The 19,561-nt window shown below is 39.0% G+C and overlaps 1 pseudogene; it reads left to right on the top strand.

Annotated features, from left to right (window-relative positions):
* The first annotated feature begins 5,767 nt into the window (after positions 1-5,767).
* LOC102953142 overlaps positions 5,768-19,561 on the top strand; it is a 124,144-nt pseudogene continuing 110,350 nt past the window's right edge.

Raw genomic sequence — 19,561 nt, 5'->3', positions numbered from 1 at the left:
TTTTAAAGGAATAAGTAATGGCATGAAAAGTCAGTCCACCTTTAAAATTCTGCTTTCATTTCTGATGTTCTGAAATATTTTTAAATATAGGAAATAAAAGGTACTTTGATAAAACTCAACAAAACATCAAGACAGATCAGATCCCAAGGCTTCCACATGATTTTTCTTTTTCTTTTAGGGTGCATATGCCTAGAGAAAACTCAATTGTCCAGTCATATGACACATTGTGTTCCCCCCGCCAGATTCAAGCATCTGTGACTGTGTTGGCCCGGAATGCCTTTCCCACAACCCCAACATTTGACTGCCTTATAAGGAAGAACTTTCTTCCAAGACTGGGTTAAGAGATTTGACTTGTTTCCCCACAACAGGTAGATGATTCTCGTTTGCCAGCTGGGTTGCAATTATCACATTATAATAATGTAACTATGATATTGTGTCTTCCAGAACTGACTTTATAAATCACTGTATTTAAATAAAAATTTTTCTTAATGTTTATTTTTGAGAGACAGAGCATGAGTGGGGGAGGGGCAGAGAGAGAGGGAGACACAGAATTCCAAGCAGCCTCCAGGCTCTGAGCTGTCAGCACAAAGCCCAATGTAGGGCAAGAACCCACAAGCTGTGAGATCATGACCTGAGCCGAAGTCGGAGGCTTAACCGACTGAGCCACCCAGGCACCCCTTAAATCGTTGTACTTTGAAAATTTTTACTAATTAGTAATCTTCTTTGAGTCAAAGGAATGTAGGTGCATGAAAAAAGAATTTTCTCACAAAATTTTATGTACCTTTTTGAGTAGTTCCAATAAAAAACTGAATTTTGATTGAACACAAACTTTCTTTTAAAAACATGTTCAGGAATACTATTGACTAGTTAAAAATACTCTGGGCAGTCTGAAAAAGTGAAAATGACGTTTTCAAAGGTTCCTGTTTTCCTTTATTTAAAAAAAATTTTGTAATGTTTTATTTTATTTTTGAGAGAGACAGAGCGTGAGCAGGGGAGGGGCAGAGAGAGAGGGAGACACAGAATCAGAAGCAGGCTCTGGGTTCCCAGAGCCACACCCAGAGCCTGATGTGGGGCTTGAACTCATGGACTGTGAGATCATGACCTGAGCTGAAGTTGGATGCTTAACTGACTGAGCCACCCAGACGCCGCACCTGTTTTCCTTTATTAAAATTGATAAAGTAGAGCTAATTTTTTAATTGAGTTATAATTGGCAGGTAACAATTTATTAGTTTCAGGTGTACAACATCATGATTAGATATTCTATATATTGTGAAAGATCACCGCAGTAAGTCTAGTTAACATCTATCGCTTTACATAGTTTCAAAATTTTTTCTTGAGCAGACTTCTAAAATTTACTCTCTTAGCAACTTTTAAATGTGCAAAATAGTATTATTAACTATAGACACAATGGTGTACATTACATCCCAATGACTTATTTATAACTTTTTTTTCAATCTGTGAAATTTATTGTCAAATTGGTTTCCAATTTATAACTTTTGACAAACTTCAAAATAGAACTTATAAAAGAATAATCGTAAACACTTGTGTTTTTTTGTTTCAAGTGGAAATATCTGATGGGTTCACTAAATGTCTAAAATCTTCATATAAAACCACCGGTATTAAGATATTTTATTCAGTCTACCTGGTAAAAGTAAGCAATACAATAATGTCTTCTGGAAATTAAATAGAACCCTTGTTTTCCCCCACACCATTTGCTTCCTCCAAGTTTTCCAGTGTTGGTGAAATGGCCAATGTCTTACCCAGTTGCTGAAACCAAACTCTAGGCAGCATCTTTGATTCCTCCCCTCCCCTACTGTCCATGCAGTAGGATACTCCCTTTTGTCGGTCTACTCTCCTTGGCACATCAAGATCTCTGAGGATCCTGATGGTTTTTTGCTGGCGTTCAGCTCCTAGCTCAAAAGCCATCCCCCCCAGTGAGTAATTCCCAAGCATTCAATCTGAATTAGCGCTCTTGCCCCTCACAGCCCCGTGGGGCGTCAGATCAAGTCACTCTGTTCTACTTTCTTCACATCTTTCCGCAACACCTGGTATATTGCTCACTGCTGTGCTTACTTGTACTGTTTTCTCTACCAGAACATAAGCCCTCAAAGGTAAGGGCATTTTCTTTCTTGCCTTTGTACCTAACAAAATGGTTGCATATAATACACACTCAAAACTGTATTTCAAATGAATATTTGAAAACAGATTTTTAAAAATTTATCTCATCCGGGATGGCTGCGTGGCTCAGTGGGTTAGGCATCTGACTTCAGCCCAGGTCGTGCTCTCGCAGTTCGTGAGTTTGAGCCCCGCATCGGGCTGTCTGCTGTCAGTACACAGCCTGCTTCGGATCTTCTGTCCCCACCTCTCTCTCTGCCCCTCCTCCCTGTCAAAAATGAATAAACATTGAAAGAAAATAAAAGTTCTCTCATTCAATAAGTACCTCATTTGTGCCTAGTATTGTGCTAGGACATAAATTGAAAGACAAACATTTTATCACTTTCTACTAACTTGAAAAAAATTAGATAACTTGGCATTCTTCCCTGTGCCTCCACCCCTTCTGTTTCCATCTCTCCTCCCAGGGACCTTACTCACAGGAAGAGAGAATGGTGAAATGGAATAGCACGGAGTTAGATAGGAGTTTGTGACTTCCAAACTGTGTGATCTTACACCAGTTGATTTGACTCATAGATGCTGTGTTTCCTCCCTTGAAAAACAGAAATAATTGTTTCTATTTTAGTGGTTGTTGTGAAAACTGAATATAATGATGAATGTGTGTAATAAGTATCTTAGCACATTATTGGCTTTCAATAAATGGAAGCTTTTATTGCTACTATCTCATGAAATGATCTGAGGTCAGTCATGCACCAAGCCAATTTACTTTTGAATAGTGCTTGCATAAGCCCAATTTCTGAGCAGGTAATTGGCAACTAGCAAGCATACTAAAATACAATACGTATCATATTTTTAATGGTCTGACTCCTTTCCTTTCTTTAAGAATAAAGCAAGAGATAATTGTGACTCTGATTCCTGTTGTTTCTTGATGTGGCTGCCAGATTGCATGGCAAGCCCGTAGGCGGGAGTCTGTCAGTAATGGTCCAAGTGAGTAATAAGGTGCAGTCATGTCAGAAGCGCAGAGCATCATCTCATAGTTGGGCGGTGTGAGGTCAAGTGGCTGGCTAAGAAGGTAGCATTCTGTAGATTCAAAGCAGAGAGAAAGAAAAATAGTTCTTTCCATCCAGGAGGCAATATGAAGTATATCTGACTGTATGTTATTTCAAAAAATACTCTGGAGCTAAGAGAATATGTCTCAGAGGCGAAAAGACGGACCAACTATGGGAACTTAAGTCAGCAGCAAAGAAATAAATTTTATCATAAACAATTAAATATCCGACAGGACTAATTTTATTTATTGCTCGATAGATAGTATCTTTTTAATCTAAAACAAGCTCATATAATAAGTTAGGTGCTTTGGCAAAAGGATCTAAAACACTTTCAGTTCCACTTCTATTTTAGGCTTAAATCACCCTCTCCTTTACTTCAATTCTTGATTAGAACTCTCAACGAAATTACCGTGTCTGGTATATATATCACCAGCTCCGCTGGAGATGCCAACACCTGAAGGCAAGTGTGTATATGTGCTTGCGTGGGAGTATATACGTGCCTGCGTTTATGTTTTCATGCACACATACGGTGTTTCCTGCAACTACTGCTCTGACCCTGGGGGAGACCTTGAATCCTCTTCCCTTTTACGTAACTGAGATAACCAGAGGTTAATCTGCCTCTTCATGTCTTGCTCTAACTGGGACTAAAGCAGAGCTTGGAACCCACCATGTTTGAGGGGTTGCAGGGGAACCTGGGACTCTGCTGTTGTGTGAAAGGGCCCAATGCTGAATTAGTTCTATATTGACTAACCCCAGTAGAATACTTTTATATAAGAACTCACCCAGCTCTATTTGTGGTTGAATCCAATCGGAGTCAATATTGAAGTTGGTTTCTTAGAGCTACTTTATATCTTCCTTGGAACGACCCCAGAAATATAAGACACCTACAGATTGAAGGGGTCTCAGTATAACTACAGCAGAAACAAATTCCTTAGGCTTCCTAGAGCAATTCATACCAAATCCCTCCAAAGGCAATGGTAGGGGGTAAGTTTCAGAATACTTTCGGCCCCATGAGAATCATCTATAACTATGCTGTCAAATATGGTAGCTACTAACCCTCAATCTCTATTAGAATTACATTTTAAATTAATTAAAGTTAGATAAAATAAAAAATTTAGTCCCTCAGTTACATAGACTACAATAGTCACATGTCTATGTATTAACACAGATGTAGACCATTTCCATAAGAGCAAGACCAAAGTTTGGGGTAAACTTCAAAGTTAGTGCTTCTTGCGGGCTTCCAATAATCCTTTGTTGAATAGTTGAGTAATTCATCGATTTTCTACACCTGCTCAAGCACCTGCTGCCCCTTCTGTGATGCTAATCAGGCTTCTAACTACTCATGCAATATCTCCATTAAACTGCGAGCTCTCTGAAGGCAAGCGCTATGTCCGTCTAGTTTATCATTGTATCCCTAACATCTAGCATGATGCCTAGAACATAGTTATTGTGCAATAAATATTTGTTGAATGAATGAATGAGTGAATCCTAACCTTCCTTGTATATATCACTCATGGATAAAATGCCAATTCCTTGGGGTTAGTGTGAGGACTAAATGAAATAGCATAAATAAAGTACCTGGCACGTGCCTGACACTTAATAGGTGTTCAAATACCACTTCCTCTCTCACTCTTTGATTAATAGAAGCCTGGGTCTCCTGGATCCACAGGTCAGAGGGACTTCTGGTCAAGCCAGTAATTTCCCTGGGTCTCAGCTGTTGTGTTTCCTTCCCTTTGATCAAAAGCTTGGCTTAAGTTATTAACTACAAGGGAAAGAGATCAGAGTTCAGTTCTGCTATTTGGCACTAATGCAGCAGTTCTCCAAGGGAACAAAGTACTAACTCAGAGCAGTTAGCTTCATAATTCATTCTAGAAATCTCTTCCAGACTAAAATTCTGGCCTTTTACCAACCATCCGGTTCATTCAGCCTTCTCTTCTCCTATCAGAATTCTTAATGCAAACGGTGCCAGCAATTAAGTGTCGACACCATTCCTACAGATTCTTAGACATAAATTAGCACCGCAGGGGCAATTGGAGGGAGAAATTTGGACTGAATAGTACTTTAGGATGAGCGCTTGAAGTCTTTTTCTTTGTCCTTGCTCTCTGTGTTCAACTCTCCCCCTAAAATGCTACCTTTGTGTATTTTAGAAGTAGAGAGGGATGGCAAAGTTTTGTTTAGCTTAGAGGCAGTTATTGGAAAAGCCAGTTCTAAGATGTACAAAACAAAAAAGGGAAAGGAAAAGACCCTGAGTGTTTTCCAGGGTGGTTCTAAGTATTATGGAGCATGTTGTGGAAAAATTCTTAGCCATCTGCTAACGGATATTAGTAAAAGTGGAGACTGTGCTAAATAATAAAGTGTCGGGTTGTCCTTTACAGAAAGTTAATAAAAAGAAGGAAGTGAAAGACTGCTCATTATTTTTAATGACTGTGCTTTCCAGCAGAGTGCCTGTGTCTCCCTGCCTTTACTTTCTGCCTTCTTTCAGTTCATTATAACACACTAAACTACTCCTTAGAATGATAGCTTTGTTCCGAAGCTCGGAGTTTATTAAGAGGCTCTCAGTCCCAGGCTGACCGGTTGTTAATCACAGTTCCAGGGCCCAGGTGACGATGCAAAGGTGTGTCCGTGACACTGTCCACGGAGCAGTCACCAGCCATAACTGCCCTGGATTTCCTTCGGAGCAGGTCCACGTCGTCTCAGGGATCCAGCTCTTAAGTGCTTCATTGTACTTGGTGGGTGATGTAAGTTTTAGCCATCCATAAAAGTAACTGTTACCAGAAGAGTTCCTCTCATTTTGGTAAACCAGGAGAGCATATCATGTGGTTGGTAGCCTTGGTCTTTGAAAATTCCACGTAGATGTAATATTTCTATCACACTTGCTGTTCTGGTTTTATTAGTTCCCCATACACCATTTGAATGTATGAACTTCATGCTGTACATTTAGAGTAAGTAGCTTTCTGCATTAACATCTTTGGCTATCAACGACCCGAGATCCCCCAGAGAAATTAGGGAAATGTGGATAATAAATTCAGTGATAGTGAGATAGAAAAAACAAGTAATCCTTTATTTAACGATGATGCCAAAAGAAGGTAAACTCTTTAATTTAGGCACATATGTGTTTCAAGAAGTAGTAAAGTAATGAAAGCCAACAAATATGAATGAAAATACTTAGAGAGAAGGGATGAAATTCCAGCTCTAAACTCTATTATTAGGTTTTACCTGCTGTCTTTGTTAGGTTTTTCTTTTAAAAAAGCCATGTTTCTCTTTCTAAATAAGGGCTAATTTGGCTGTGCTCTGGAAAGCCCTTTGAACTTTGTGTTCACAAGTCCTTGTGTTTTGAAAAAGAGATACGTGCTCCAGAGAGCGCCTGAGTTGGGTAAGTGACACCAGGCTCTTGAGTGGGTGGGGTCGGAGCAGGAAATGTGGCAGCAGCATTTTCTCTGAACTGACTGGGATTTAGTCCCTTTGACATTCTTCAGGCAAAATAATCAGACATTTACTTATTTATATACTCAAGAATTGGAGTGACACTGCCTGATTTACTTGCATTCCCATGTGAGCATATGTGTTTTTTAAACAAAATAAATGTGTCTTTTTGCCAAAAGTATTCAGGCACTGTATCCTTAAAAAAGACTTGCTAGAAATAAAGTATATGTTTATTCATTAGCTGTCAAGCACTTCTGGGCTTGGTACCCACACAAACATGCTGTTTAATGTGGAGTTTAATAACATTTATATAGAACTGAGCTATCTTGGTGGAGAAAAATCCATACTGTCCATACTGACACAACATGATGTTTAGTTTGTCTCCATCCAGGAGAGGAGAAGTTTGACTAGGGCTATCCAGCTTTATCTAAACACTGCCATGCTGTTGATGATGATCATGATAATAATAATAATAATAGTAATAATGCACTTTACTGTCATTCTAGAAATGAAGAATGAAGCCAGCCAGCCGATATGAAAGAAAAATGAACATATTATAGTTTTCTCCAAAGCCCAGTAGAGATTTAGTCAGAGCTATTTTTACCTTCTCCCCAATGATTTAACTTTCTTGTCTCTTGACAACGATCTAGCGTTGTTTGATCTATGCAGTTTGAAAGAGACAACGTTGATAAGCCGCTGAGCAGAAAACGAATTAGGAAAGAAAGAGTTCATTGGATTGCTGGAAAAATAACAAAGTGAACAAAGGAAAGAAAGCAAATGTTCTGTTCTGTCATCGACCAGGCTTATACCACATGGAGGGAGTTAACAGTCATTTCCCCAAGGCCAGGCCTGCTCTACTTGACTTGTTATTAGAGTCCATAGGAAAATCATCAGACTTGGCTGGGACAACACGTTCTAAGAACTGGTGATGTGAGAGGAGTAGGGATGGTTCCATGGAACATGAGGAACGATAAGAGGTGACACCTGGGGTGAGAGGGTGAAGAAATAACATTTAGGGGCAGTTAAGTGTTAATCGTATTGATAGTTAAACTACTCTGTTAGGGGTTACAAATTGAGAAGTTTAACTGCATTTCTGTTTCAGGATGGTAGGCTTTCCTGAGTCTTGTGGGATAGGTCTATGATTTTCTAAGTGTGTACACACACACCCATGTGTCATTGCATGTGTGCAGGAGAGATTGAAGAGAAGGAAGAATGGAGAAGAAAGCTGTTTCCATTGCATACATCTCTGCTTCGAATTGTAGCATTTAAACAGATAAAAAACTGTTACCAGTAGATTGGGATACACTGTCGTCTTGAAAACTCAGTTTGCGGGGCGCCTGGGTGGCTCAGTCGGTTAAGTGGCCGACTTCGGCTCAGGTCACGATCTCGCCGTCCGTGAGTTCGAGCCCCGCGTCGGGCTCTGTGCTGACAACTCAGAGCCTGGAGCCTGTTTCAGATTCTGTGTCTCCCTCTCTCTCTGACCCTCCCCCATTCATGCTCTGTCTCTCCCTGTCTCAAAAATAGATAAACGTTAAAAAAAAAAAAAAAAAACTTAAAAAAAAAATAAAAAACTGCCTTGCATTATAAAAAAAAGAAAAAAAAAAGAAAACTCAGTTTGCTCATTTATGGGAGGCAATACTAACCGACTCACAGCTTAGTTACAAGCATTGAGTAATAGTATACGTGTAAAGCATACTTTAATATCTATATAGGAACAAATAAACATTCCTTTTTCACCTCTCCACCCCAAGATCTATCCTGATAACCACCCCCTTTTGCAACCTATCCAGGACAGAAAAACAAGAAGATAACCCACAGTAAGCTACTGAATGTGAGAACTAAATGCTTATCCTCCCTGTACCTGAATATATAATGACGGTTGGGTAGGATAAAATAATGGAGAAATAGGTGTTCAGCAGATTATTGGTTTTCAATTTAGATTCCTATCTATTTCACTCTGATTATTTTGGCTGGATGCCCTAGGGTAGCACTAAGGGGACACATTGCTACAGTAATAAGCCCAGGTTTGGACTAAGAATAACTTTTAAACAGTTCTACCTCTTTCATCTTTTCTCTTGTCAAGACTATTGAGCTCATTAGTTTAAAGTACTAGCATGAAAAAGAATTCCTAAAAACAGATAATGTTATAAGCCTTGGGGAAATACTCTATTATAATTTGCTCTACAGATACATTTAAAAAATAGCTCTGCAAGAATTATTGCTCAATTATAATAAAATTCCTATGACGTTACATGCTCTATGTTAATAAGCGTGAGCTCATTTTGGCCCACCTGTTATTACAGTGAACACCACAGTGTTGTGGTGAAGGGTCAGACAAGACAGGAACAGAGGATGTAGGTAACCAGGAAGCCAGAACTCAGAGCGCAGAAGTTAAAGACAACAATGCGTCTCCACTGAGAAAAAGGAGGGAGGCTGGGGGGTTGTGCAATAAAATTTCTTTGTACTTTAAAGCTTCGCTTCCTGAAAATGTTGCAATACCATTGCTATCTCCGAAAGACTAAAGTTCTAGGCTTGCTAAGGAAGGAGTAAATGGAAATTGCATAAAGATCATTTTCTTCCTGGAACAATATAAAAATTTTGGCTGCCTTTTCTGGCAGAGAAATGTTGAATTATATTCCTTTTTCATATAATATATGGCTTTTCTATGAGATAAGTCTTTAGGGAAATGAACCAACATCCTTTCCCACCCTTACAAGTTGTCAGATTATTTTGTTTTGCAAATTTGGATTTGCTAGAAGTTATCCACTGAGATGGGCCAAGCAGAAAAAATGAAAGTGTGTACCACACACAATCATAATCAACTCAACATAACTGCAATTTCCCATGGAGCCCAGACTGTCATTTCCCAAATATCATCCATCAGGGGTCAAAACAAGTTGAGACTATTTGATTTAATATTATCTGATAAACAGGATCAGGTCTGGACAGCACCTTAAAGAAAGTTCTTTGGGGGGCAAAAAAGCTTCACTCAGAAAGGAATAATGTTAGATAAATTTTACCTTTCCAAGTCAAATTGAACTCATGGTGGAAGATAGTTGATCTACTGGATGAATAAAACAGAACTGGATTCTGGTTCATTTTTTCTTAAGAACTCCATGTCTGCATACTTTCTGCCAGGTTTTTACAATATTATTGGAAACACATTCCAGGTGGTTATCCATATCCAAAGATTAGAAAATTCTATATTATTTGCACTGTTGATCCATTGCTACTGTAGAAATGATTTGTTTTTCTGTCTATAATGCCTCTAAATTTTATACTAAAATGCTCCCCAGGAAGCTTCTTACATACAATGGACAATCTCTGAGTTGCTCTGTCAATAATAATGTAAAGTAGATTAGCAAACTACTTTTCTATTAATAATTAACCATTAATAAAAAGGTGCATTAGTGGAAGACTTGTGACTAAAATCTTGGAACAGTTAATCCATTCGTTATATCATAAAACCTCATCTGCAGTTTGATTTAACACCGTAACCCCTTAGCAGCTGGTCTGCCATACAGTTGGATCTTAATAAGTATTAGTGGAATGAATGAATACATTGATGGGAGTTTATGAGTCTAATAGCTTTATTCAAAATGCTGTTTTGTGAATTACCACCCAATTTGTAAGTGCCCTTTCCTACAAAAATGAAGAATATATGGATACTGCCCTGATGACCTTACAATTTAAGTGGACGGAAAAAACATAACTCGATGAAACAATAAAACCACCAGCAGCAAGTCTGGCATTAGAGGAAGACAAAAGATGGTGTTATGAGAACTCAGAAGAGAGAAATGATGCTCAGCTGTGGTTGTACCACCCCAAAAAGAATATCTCAGTGTGGTGAGAAGAGCTAGCATAAAGTAGGCATAGACCCTGGAGCTGGACAGCTGAGATCAAACCCTAGTACAATCCGGCAAAGTTGGCCATGTACACTGGTGAAGTTACTTGGCCACTCTGGGTAAAATGGTGATAATAATAGATTCTGCTTTACAGAGTAGTTGTGAAGATTACCCCAGTCCCTATATGGATTAACCTGATAAAGGCACAGTAGCAGGCTCACCTCTACTACTGGTGATCTCGTTCTTACCATACTTGGCAGGCCTTCTTTCCAAATGTTAGAATGTTGAAATTATTCAGCTGTCACCACTAACAGCATATTCTAGAAGGAAATGAATGTCAGATCACCTTGGGACATGTAATCCTGGACTCTGCCAATAGCTACTACAGCCAGCTGCTGAGGGAGTCTCTTCTTCAATGCAGTGTGGGTAGATCTGATCCTCAGCAGCATTTCTATAACCTGCTGGAAGTCCTCACAACATTTGCAGTGGAACTAGCACGTTGATACTTCATCTGGCCACCAGCACACTTGACCAGAGCGTAAAGCCATGGGTGGGGGGGGTGGATGGGAGCTGAGAAGGGAGGGTCTCGATTCTTAGATTTACAAACCTGTGTTGCTCATTCAAAAAACCTCTCTGATAAATACAACTTCCCTTCATGCCTTCAGGGAATGTTTTTCATAGGATGTGAAGAATTTACGGTGAAAACAACTTCATCTGAGAATCTAGGAGGCAGCTAAGCCCCAACATTCTTTACTTACTCATAACTTACCAGGAACTGCAGTTGCAATGGCTTGATTCCTGAGACCATGGCAGAGCATTCCTCATCACCCTCATTGAGTGTAGAACGAATGTTAGTCCTGGTCATTGAATTTCTTCTGATCGGAAATCTTTTATCCAGAAATCTCTACCCCCAAGTCGGCCTTCCATACCAGGCATAAAGACCTGTATATATATACTCCGTCCAATTTACTAACTTTTTGGGGAAGACAGTAGAGCTATAGAAATAGTAAGTAAATATTCTTTAACATTAATAGCACATTGGGGCACCTAGGTGGCTCGGTCAGTTGAGCGTCTGACTCTTGATTTTGGCACAGGTCACGATCCCAGGGTCGTGTACTGAGCATGGAGCCTGCTTACGATTCTCTCTCTCTCTCTCTCTCTCTCTCTCTCTCCCTCTTCCTACCTCTGCCCCTCCCTTGCTCATGCTCTTTCTCTCTCTCTCTAAAAAATAATAAAAAATGAAATAAAATTTATAGCACCATAGAATGTCTTCTTGTGTAGCTTCATTACTGAGCAGCAACATAAGAAATTACTGGCTCCTAACAACAGGCTTATTTGTTGCTTTTCCTTCAGTTGTTAAAAAAAAAAAAAGTGAAAGAAAAATAGTGAAAATCAGAATATGATTGTTTATAGGTTTAGCATCAGGGAAATTAACTTGCTTTCGGTGCAATCATGTCAGTCAAAATGAAAATTAAACTCATTTTCAAAGCCAGGTTTACCTGAATTCAACATACCCTCCAAGACTTAAAAAATAAGAATTAAAACTGGTACCACTGTTGTGTTTAGCTTCTTATAAAAACTGTTGTGTTTACTTTAAAATTCATTTTCTTCCAATCAGTTTCTTCTTAACGAAATACAGCGTGCATTTATATATCTGATTTTCAAAGAAGGAAGACAAAAACTTAGCTTATATTAGAGGTGGCTGATTTTGTTTCCTGCCACTACAGAGAATTCTTTGACTGCTAAACTGTTTTACTTTGAAGTGGACAAGAGAGGGCACTCATGTATTTCATATATAATTGTGCATATTTTTTTTTCCAGCTATTAAAGGATTGACTCACAATCCTTATTGCATTTTTAAAAATACATTTTAAAAAGGATTGGGAAAAATACAAAATTAATATATAACATTGATACAAATATACTATTGTTTATCAATAAAAGGGAGAAGGAAAAGAGAATTTTTGGAAGATAACCGTATATGTCTCTTTAAGGGAATTTTGACAAACAAACAAACATTTTTTGCTACTAAGCTTGATTTTAATGCACTCTGAAATGAGCATGCCTTAAAAAGTACTATTTGAAAAGAACGAGAAGACTTCTGTTTAATCAAAATTTGGCAGAAGCTAGATTGTTACTTAAAAAGAATGATGTCCTTTGGCTGATAACGGAATTGCCAAAATTTATAACTGAAAAGAATGAGGTCATCTCAACTCAGTTGTAAGGAGAGGACTGTACCTTTTCCAAAGGGCAGTCTAATGCCTTCTTTGAACCAGCCCACTGAGCAGAAGCCGGGGCCTCCTAGCACAGGCCAGGAGGGAGGTGAGAGGCAGAGACTGCTCTGAGTCCTTGCTGTAAATGTCACTTCTTGCCCCTGCGCCACTCTATTCCACATCCAAACCATCTTTCTGCAGAAGGTCACAGAGCCTGCATGTGGGTGGATGCTTACACTTTTCCCAGCATCATTTACCCGCCAAGTGTTAAATATAAAATCCCAGCCAAAGCCTTCAGACAGACATTCCTGGTGGACCTCAGAAGGGAAGGAGCCCCGAGGACAGCATCCTTATCCAAAGATCAAAATGTAGGGCAAACAGCCAGAAATCATCAGAGACTTCAAAGCCGAGAAAGAAATCAGGCATTCCCCCCCCACCCCAAAGATAAGGGATTATTCATTATAATCTTTTCCACAAGTATTTGGTTCAGAGTTGGAGAACAAGTCATAACTTTTGCTACCTTTAAATATTCTAATGTTTTTAAATTCTTAAGGTCTTGCCTCTTATAATGTAAAACACTCAAAAGCACAGAGAAACAGTGCTGTCTCCCCCATTAATTTCAGTTTTTAGCAAGACAGAGTGCTCTGCGGAGATATAGACACATTTGTGAATTTGATCTTGTTTATTGATCCTTACATGATTCTCCTAAATTGTCATAATAGCAGCGATTACTTCTGACGCATTATCAATGGGAAATGAGGATTCAGGACAAATAGAACCTGGTAGTGATGTGAAAGCTACATCTATTTATTCATTCAGGCTTACAACAATGGGCAGTTGGAAACAGTGAATGGGTGGGAGTGAACTGACTCAACATTTATTGATGAGCTTACTGAGTGTGCGTCAATCACACACACACACACACAAAGAAGAGATCTCGGGGAGATATGAAACAGAACCCCTTTGACATGCTCTGTGGCCACCATTCTCAAACTTTTGGTCTCAGAATCCCTTTATAACTTTTAAAAATTATGAGGACCCTAAAGAGCTTAAGTGGGTTATATCTATCTATATTTACTATAGTAGAAGTTAAAACAAAAAAAAGATTGAAATGTTCAATTTAAGGAACAGTAATAAACATTTTCTTATATCCCTCCCCCCCGCGCCATACACACACACAAATTACTTGTAAGAGTAGAATTGTTTTATACTTTGAACATCTTCGCAAGGTCTGGCTTAACAAAAGTTAGCTAGATTGTCATATCTGCTTCTTCATTCAATCTGTTGTGATGTGTTATTTTGGTTGAAGTATATGAAGAAAATCTGGTCTCACACATACAGAGTTGGAAAAGGAAGGAGTATTTTGATAGCCATTTTAAATAATTATGACTATCCTATCATACTATTCAAAAACTGGAAGTTTCTTAAAGATTAGTTACCATATAGAATCTGACACTATATTCATGATTTTTTTTGCACTCTGTTACATTGGCCTATCTTGCACCTTGAATATATGTGTTTTTATCCATGCATGATTTTTATAACATCATGACTTGTTATTTGGAACATAGTGGTTCATTCTTTTATGCAGATCTGCCAAATGTACAGTAGAAATCTCCACTTTGAGTGTATACTCATGAGAAAATGAGCTTTTGTAGGCAAATAATATACTAGCATTATTATAAAAATTATATGACTTCACAGATTCCCTGAAGGTATGTATGTCAGGGGACCCCAAAGGCCCAGGTTCTTGGAAAACAGCTGCTCTCTGCCTTTTTTTCATCTACAGAGTATAAACCTCTTCCTTCTACTCCTACAGGTACCTTGCTATCACCTCTTTGAACTTCTTTTGATATATAATACATATGTCACACTTTTTTTCTCATTTTAGAATCTTTGCTAACTTCTTGACTTTCAGTAAAATTTTAGTTTATTACTTTTTTTAAGTTTATTTGTTTTTGAGAGAGAGAGAGAGAAGGCAAGGGGTGGGGGGGAGGGAAGGGGAAGGAGGAGAAAGATGCCAAAGCAGGCTTCACGCTTACCAGCACAGAGCCCGACATGGGGCTGGATCTCATGAGCTGTGAGATCATGACCTGAGCCAAAATCAGGAGTCAGATGCTTAACCAACGGAGCCACCGAAGCACCCCTGAAGTTTTAGTTCAGATGCTGCTTTTTCTAAGCATTCTACTTTGACCTTCTTTAATCTGAATTAGGTGCCCTTTCCTACAGGTATTACTCAAAACATGATTTGTCTACTTTCCTGAAGTTTCTAAATAGATTGAAACCCCTAGCAGGCAAGGATTATGGCTTGTCTTGATCATTATGTAACATTACTAAAGCTGGGTTTTTTCTTTTCCATTTTAAGGAATAAAAACCAGGAAATAATGGTATGGGGTAGAGGTAAAGAGATGTTTTTTTATGCTACCTTAGATTCTATTTCCTTTGGTCTAGTATTAGATTCTTAAACTACTAGAATCTAGTATTAGATTCTTCAGATATAGCTCAAGTATGTTATACGGAATTTTCTCTTTGCAGGCAAAGATAATCTCTCTGCTAAATCCTCCCATTCTGCAAGGCACAGGTCAGCCTACACAGTCTTTTTTAAAAAAAAAGAAAAAGTGCTCCTGACCACTTCCCTCTTACAGCTCTTGCTCACTCCTTTGAACGTACATAGCCCTAACATATTTTCATGCTGTAGATTTGGCAACTTACCAGTGCTACCTTTTAGCAGTGGTTTTTTTGGGTCCATATTTCCCCCACAAGCAGTGAGCTTCTTGAAACGTCCTCTTTATCTTTGGAGCCTCCCCATAAAATTCACATTTCCTGACACACAGCAGATGATTAGTAATTAATTTTAACTGACTGGCTGATTTGTCATTGTGATCTCAGTCTTCTTTCCTCAAGGACCATTCCAAAATAATGTATCACTGACTTTGAACTTGCAGTACGGTCTTCTATTACACTTTGGTCTGGAGAACCTGCAAACTGCAAGGCAATAGTTGTCCATATAAGAAGAAAAACACACCCTTGTTCAAACTGTTCTTGATTTCATTCACTGAGTACCTTCATCAAATTGAATAGGCCTGTGCCCCAAATAATGTGTTTTTTCTGGAAACATCTCATTGTGCAAGTAACAGTTGCAAATAACAGAAAAGCAATTCAAAACATCTTAAGTAAAAAGGAAATTTATTGGCTCATACAGTCGTTAAGCCCATGGGTGGAGATGTTTGCATTTAAGCCTGATTAAATCCAGAAGCTCAAACAATAATAGCAGCTTATCCATCTCTAGGATCTACTAAACATCTATTTGTTTTTTCATCTCTCTTCCTGTTGGCCTCATTCTCTCATGCCTTAGGATCTCAAGGAAGGTCTGGCCTCTGTGCTTAGAGCCTACAAGCCTCAAGAAATAAACACACTCTCTCCAGCATCTACCTTTGCAGTCTCAGTGCAAGCACACCGATTGACTCAGCTTATGTCATGTGACCATCCCTTAGCCTAATCGTTATAGATCAAATAGTAGAGTGCCATGGTTAGATAAACCCCGATCCTATGTCCCCTACCTTCACTCCCCGGCCAGCCCTAACCAGATGGGATAAGAGTGAGGTAAAGCCTAAGGGAAACTGAGATGCTAGACCAAAGAAAGATTATCATTTATGTCAAGGTTCAAAGATTTCTCTGTAATAATAATAAATTGTTGTTTGGGCAAGACAAGAAGTATTTAAAATTGGATACACAGAAAAACAATGTTTGGTTTATCAAATAGGAAAAATATTGGTTACTTGGAGAGAAAGCAGTATTTCATCTTTAAAAAAATAACTAGATTCAAATTTGGAAGAGAAGAGATATGAACTTATCAACATATTAGCTGTGGATGTAGGCAAATCATTTACCCTTTTTTTTGAAATGTTTATTTATTTTGAGGGAAAGAGGGTGAGGGAGAGGCAGAGAAAGAGAAAGAAAATCCCAAGCAGGGATCCTCTACGCTGTAAGAGCAGAGCCCAATGTGGGACTTGATCTCACGGTTCATGAGGTCATGACCTGAGCCAAAATCAAGAGTTGGACGCTTAATCCACTGAGTCCCTCAGGCACCCCAAATCATTTACCCTTTCTGAGTTTCAGTTTCCTTTTGGTTAAATGAAAGAATTTTATATTTTTGTTTTATGCTTTGAGGGAGAAAGTTAGATAATGTATTTGAAGTACCTAAAATGGACCTGCTATGTAGTGGTTCCTTGATACATGTTCAATCCATTATTCTTTATTATTTTCCTTCTCTCTTTCCCCTCCTCTCTACTGCAAAGGATGAGGCAAAAGTGACCAGCTTTGGAACATTCAAGGTCCAAATACACTTCCACCACCTGTCCTGTTCACACTTGCTCTAAATTAGTGGTTGTCGCCTTAGGTTATACATTAGAGTCACCTGGAAAGCTCTTAAAGCTCCTGATGCCCAGCTGCACCCTAACCTAAGTCAGAGTCTAAGATAGGGACTGGAGCAGTACTTTTATAATCCTCTGGGTGATTCCAATGTATAGTCAAAGTTGACAACTCTCTAAATTCCTCAATTCTTTTGGCATTTGATACACACGTTAGTGGTAAATTATGTTGTTAACATTTTCCAAGTTTTGGGTTGTTTCTGTATTAACCATGTCTTTTGTTTTATGTATTCTGGTGCTTTGAAATCTGGGGCTTTGTTGGAAAGACCACCTCCCCCAGGTGTAGCCAGTTCCTAGAAATGGTAAACAATTGCCCTGCAAGAGTGCTTTTCAAAAACAAACCAACCAATTCAGAGCCCAGCCCTCCAATCACTTCCTTTGTTGGGCTTTCACACTCTGACCACTATCTACCTACACCCCAGGGCCAGGTACCAGACAACTACGGAGAGCACCTATGTCTTAAATATGCTAAAATTATTCAAACTAGCCAATCCTAAACCTGCTTACCCAGCCTCACCTGTTTCTCCCTGGAGGAACTGCAATAAAGCCTCTCGCCCACAGTGTCTCTACCTCCCTGCCTCCTCATGGACGCTTCCTGGTGTGGGGTTTCTTGACGTGTGTGCCCTCCCCGCTGCTTGGGAACGTGAGTAACACGCTCTTTTCAATGGCAATCGCCTCCCGATCTGGTGGTCTTACTATGCAGCCAAGTTTCTATTAATCTCCATCTTTGTAAGTTCTTTCTGTCAAGTGGACTACAAGCACTTTGAGGGAAGGGACTACATTTCACATTTTCTTAGTGTTCTCAGAGTTCTGAATTGAGTGTGGTTAGTGTTGGCTTTTCGATAAATCTTTGTTACAGGATTCAATTTAGGACCTATGGATATAGAATATTGTGTTAAATTGAAAAGTGTTCACTGGAAAAGCCCAAATATTTACTTAACGTGAATTGCAATCCATGTTAGTTCTTCAGGAAAATTGGTACAGGGCAACGTGAGAGACTAATATTAGGAGTTTCTAATGAACTCTGTCTAGTTCTTTCCTTTGTATCTCTTATTCATGTTCTCTTAAAAAAAAAAACACCTAGGTTCATGATTTGATGTTTTTAATAGCCTTTTAAAAACAGGTTCTCACTTGCTTTGAAAACCAATATATCCATGAGGCCGAGAACAGGTTAAAACCTGGTCACCTCATTAATACATTTAGGGGGGGCCAAGATCAGGTTAGGACTTGGTCACCTCATTATTACCTTGTTGAGGCACCTCCAATTTAGTAGCCAAGCAAGGTATTAATGAGGTGGCTGAGTTCTAATCCACTTTTGGCTCTAGGAAAGGCACAGCGTGGAAGGCAGATTAGGACATGTTGTGAAAAATCCCCATTAGATATCAGTAATGCAACTTAACTATAAAAATAGTATGGTCACAAGATTATTAAAAATAATAATGCATTTTTACCATACCAAAACCAAGCATTGTCCTAGAAATGTCATTTCATACCCAGAACAAATCTGTATGGAAGATTCTATCGTCATTTGGAAGTGAGGAAATTAAAACTCTGAGAGGTTAAGTAACCTATCTAAGGTCACACAGCAAATTATTGGGAGAAACTGTCTGCCTTTTAAAACTGTCTGCAGTCACGCCCCATTCTCCCCTCACCAGCCTTGGCTTATTTGGAGAACACTCCCCAGGTGATTTTGATGCACAGCTGGACATGAAAAGTAATGAACTTTGGCAGTATTTTATAAACTGTGGGTCATGATGTACTTGTATGTAATGAAGTCAGTTTGGTGGTGTGCAAAAACCATATAAAATTAAACAATATAAAATGGAAACTATCAGAGTGCATCACATGTAGTAAAGGTATATATTTTTCAAGAAGCTCTTGCTACAGTTTTATATGTATACTGGATCTGGATGAAAGTGGATTTCTCGTTGTGCTTATGGGTTCAAAAGCATTTGAAAGCTAGTCTAGGGATTATGAATTAGCACTACAGGCCAAAGACCAGACGGTAACTCTCTTGGAGGAGAGCCCTGTATTATTGGAACCAACTACCTAACCGATTTCTTGTTGGAGAATCTTTGAAGGGAGGTGAGGGGGCAATTAAGAGCTGTAGGAATGGGATGTGGCAGGCTTCTGGGATAGAAACTGCTCTGTAAGAAGAGATTGCCTCACTCATTTGTCCTTCAAATGTAGAAAGCCTCATGGTTCTTGTGGTTACGTTTCTCTACTTATTAGGCTGGAGAGTTTTCAGCTAACATGGCTCCTGCAGAGACATGTGACTTTGATTCTTACATGATAAGCCCGAGATAGTCTGAATAAAGCTGGCTTGCTAGGAGTTATGCTCGAATCTTTGCATGGCAGCAGAGGAGATGTTTCTGTATTTTTGCAGCTGCCCCTGACTCTGGTTGGAACCAAACCACTATCAGCTGCAGACCTCACACCACTGTAGTTTTTAATACTAATAAAACAAATGTGGTTTAAGAAGATGGGAA

Source organism: Panthera tigris, chromosome B4 (assembly GCF_018350195.1).
Source record: "Panthera tigris isolate Pti1 chromosome B4, P.tigris_Pti1_mat1.1, whole genome shotgun sequence".
NCBI lineage: Eukaryota > Metazoa > Chordata > Mammalia > Carnivora > Felidae > Panthera > Panthera tigris.
Note: the sequence above shows the minus strand (reverse complement) of the source record. Positions and strands in the feature narration are given on the sequence as shown.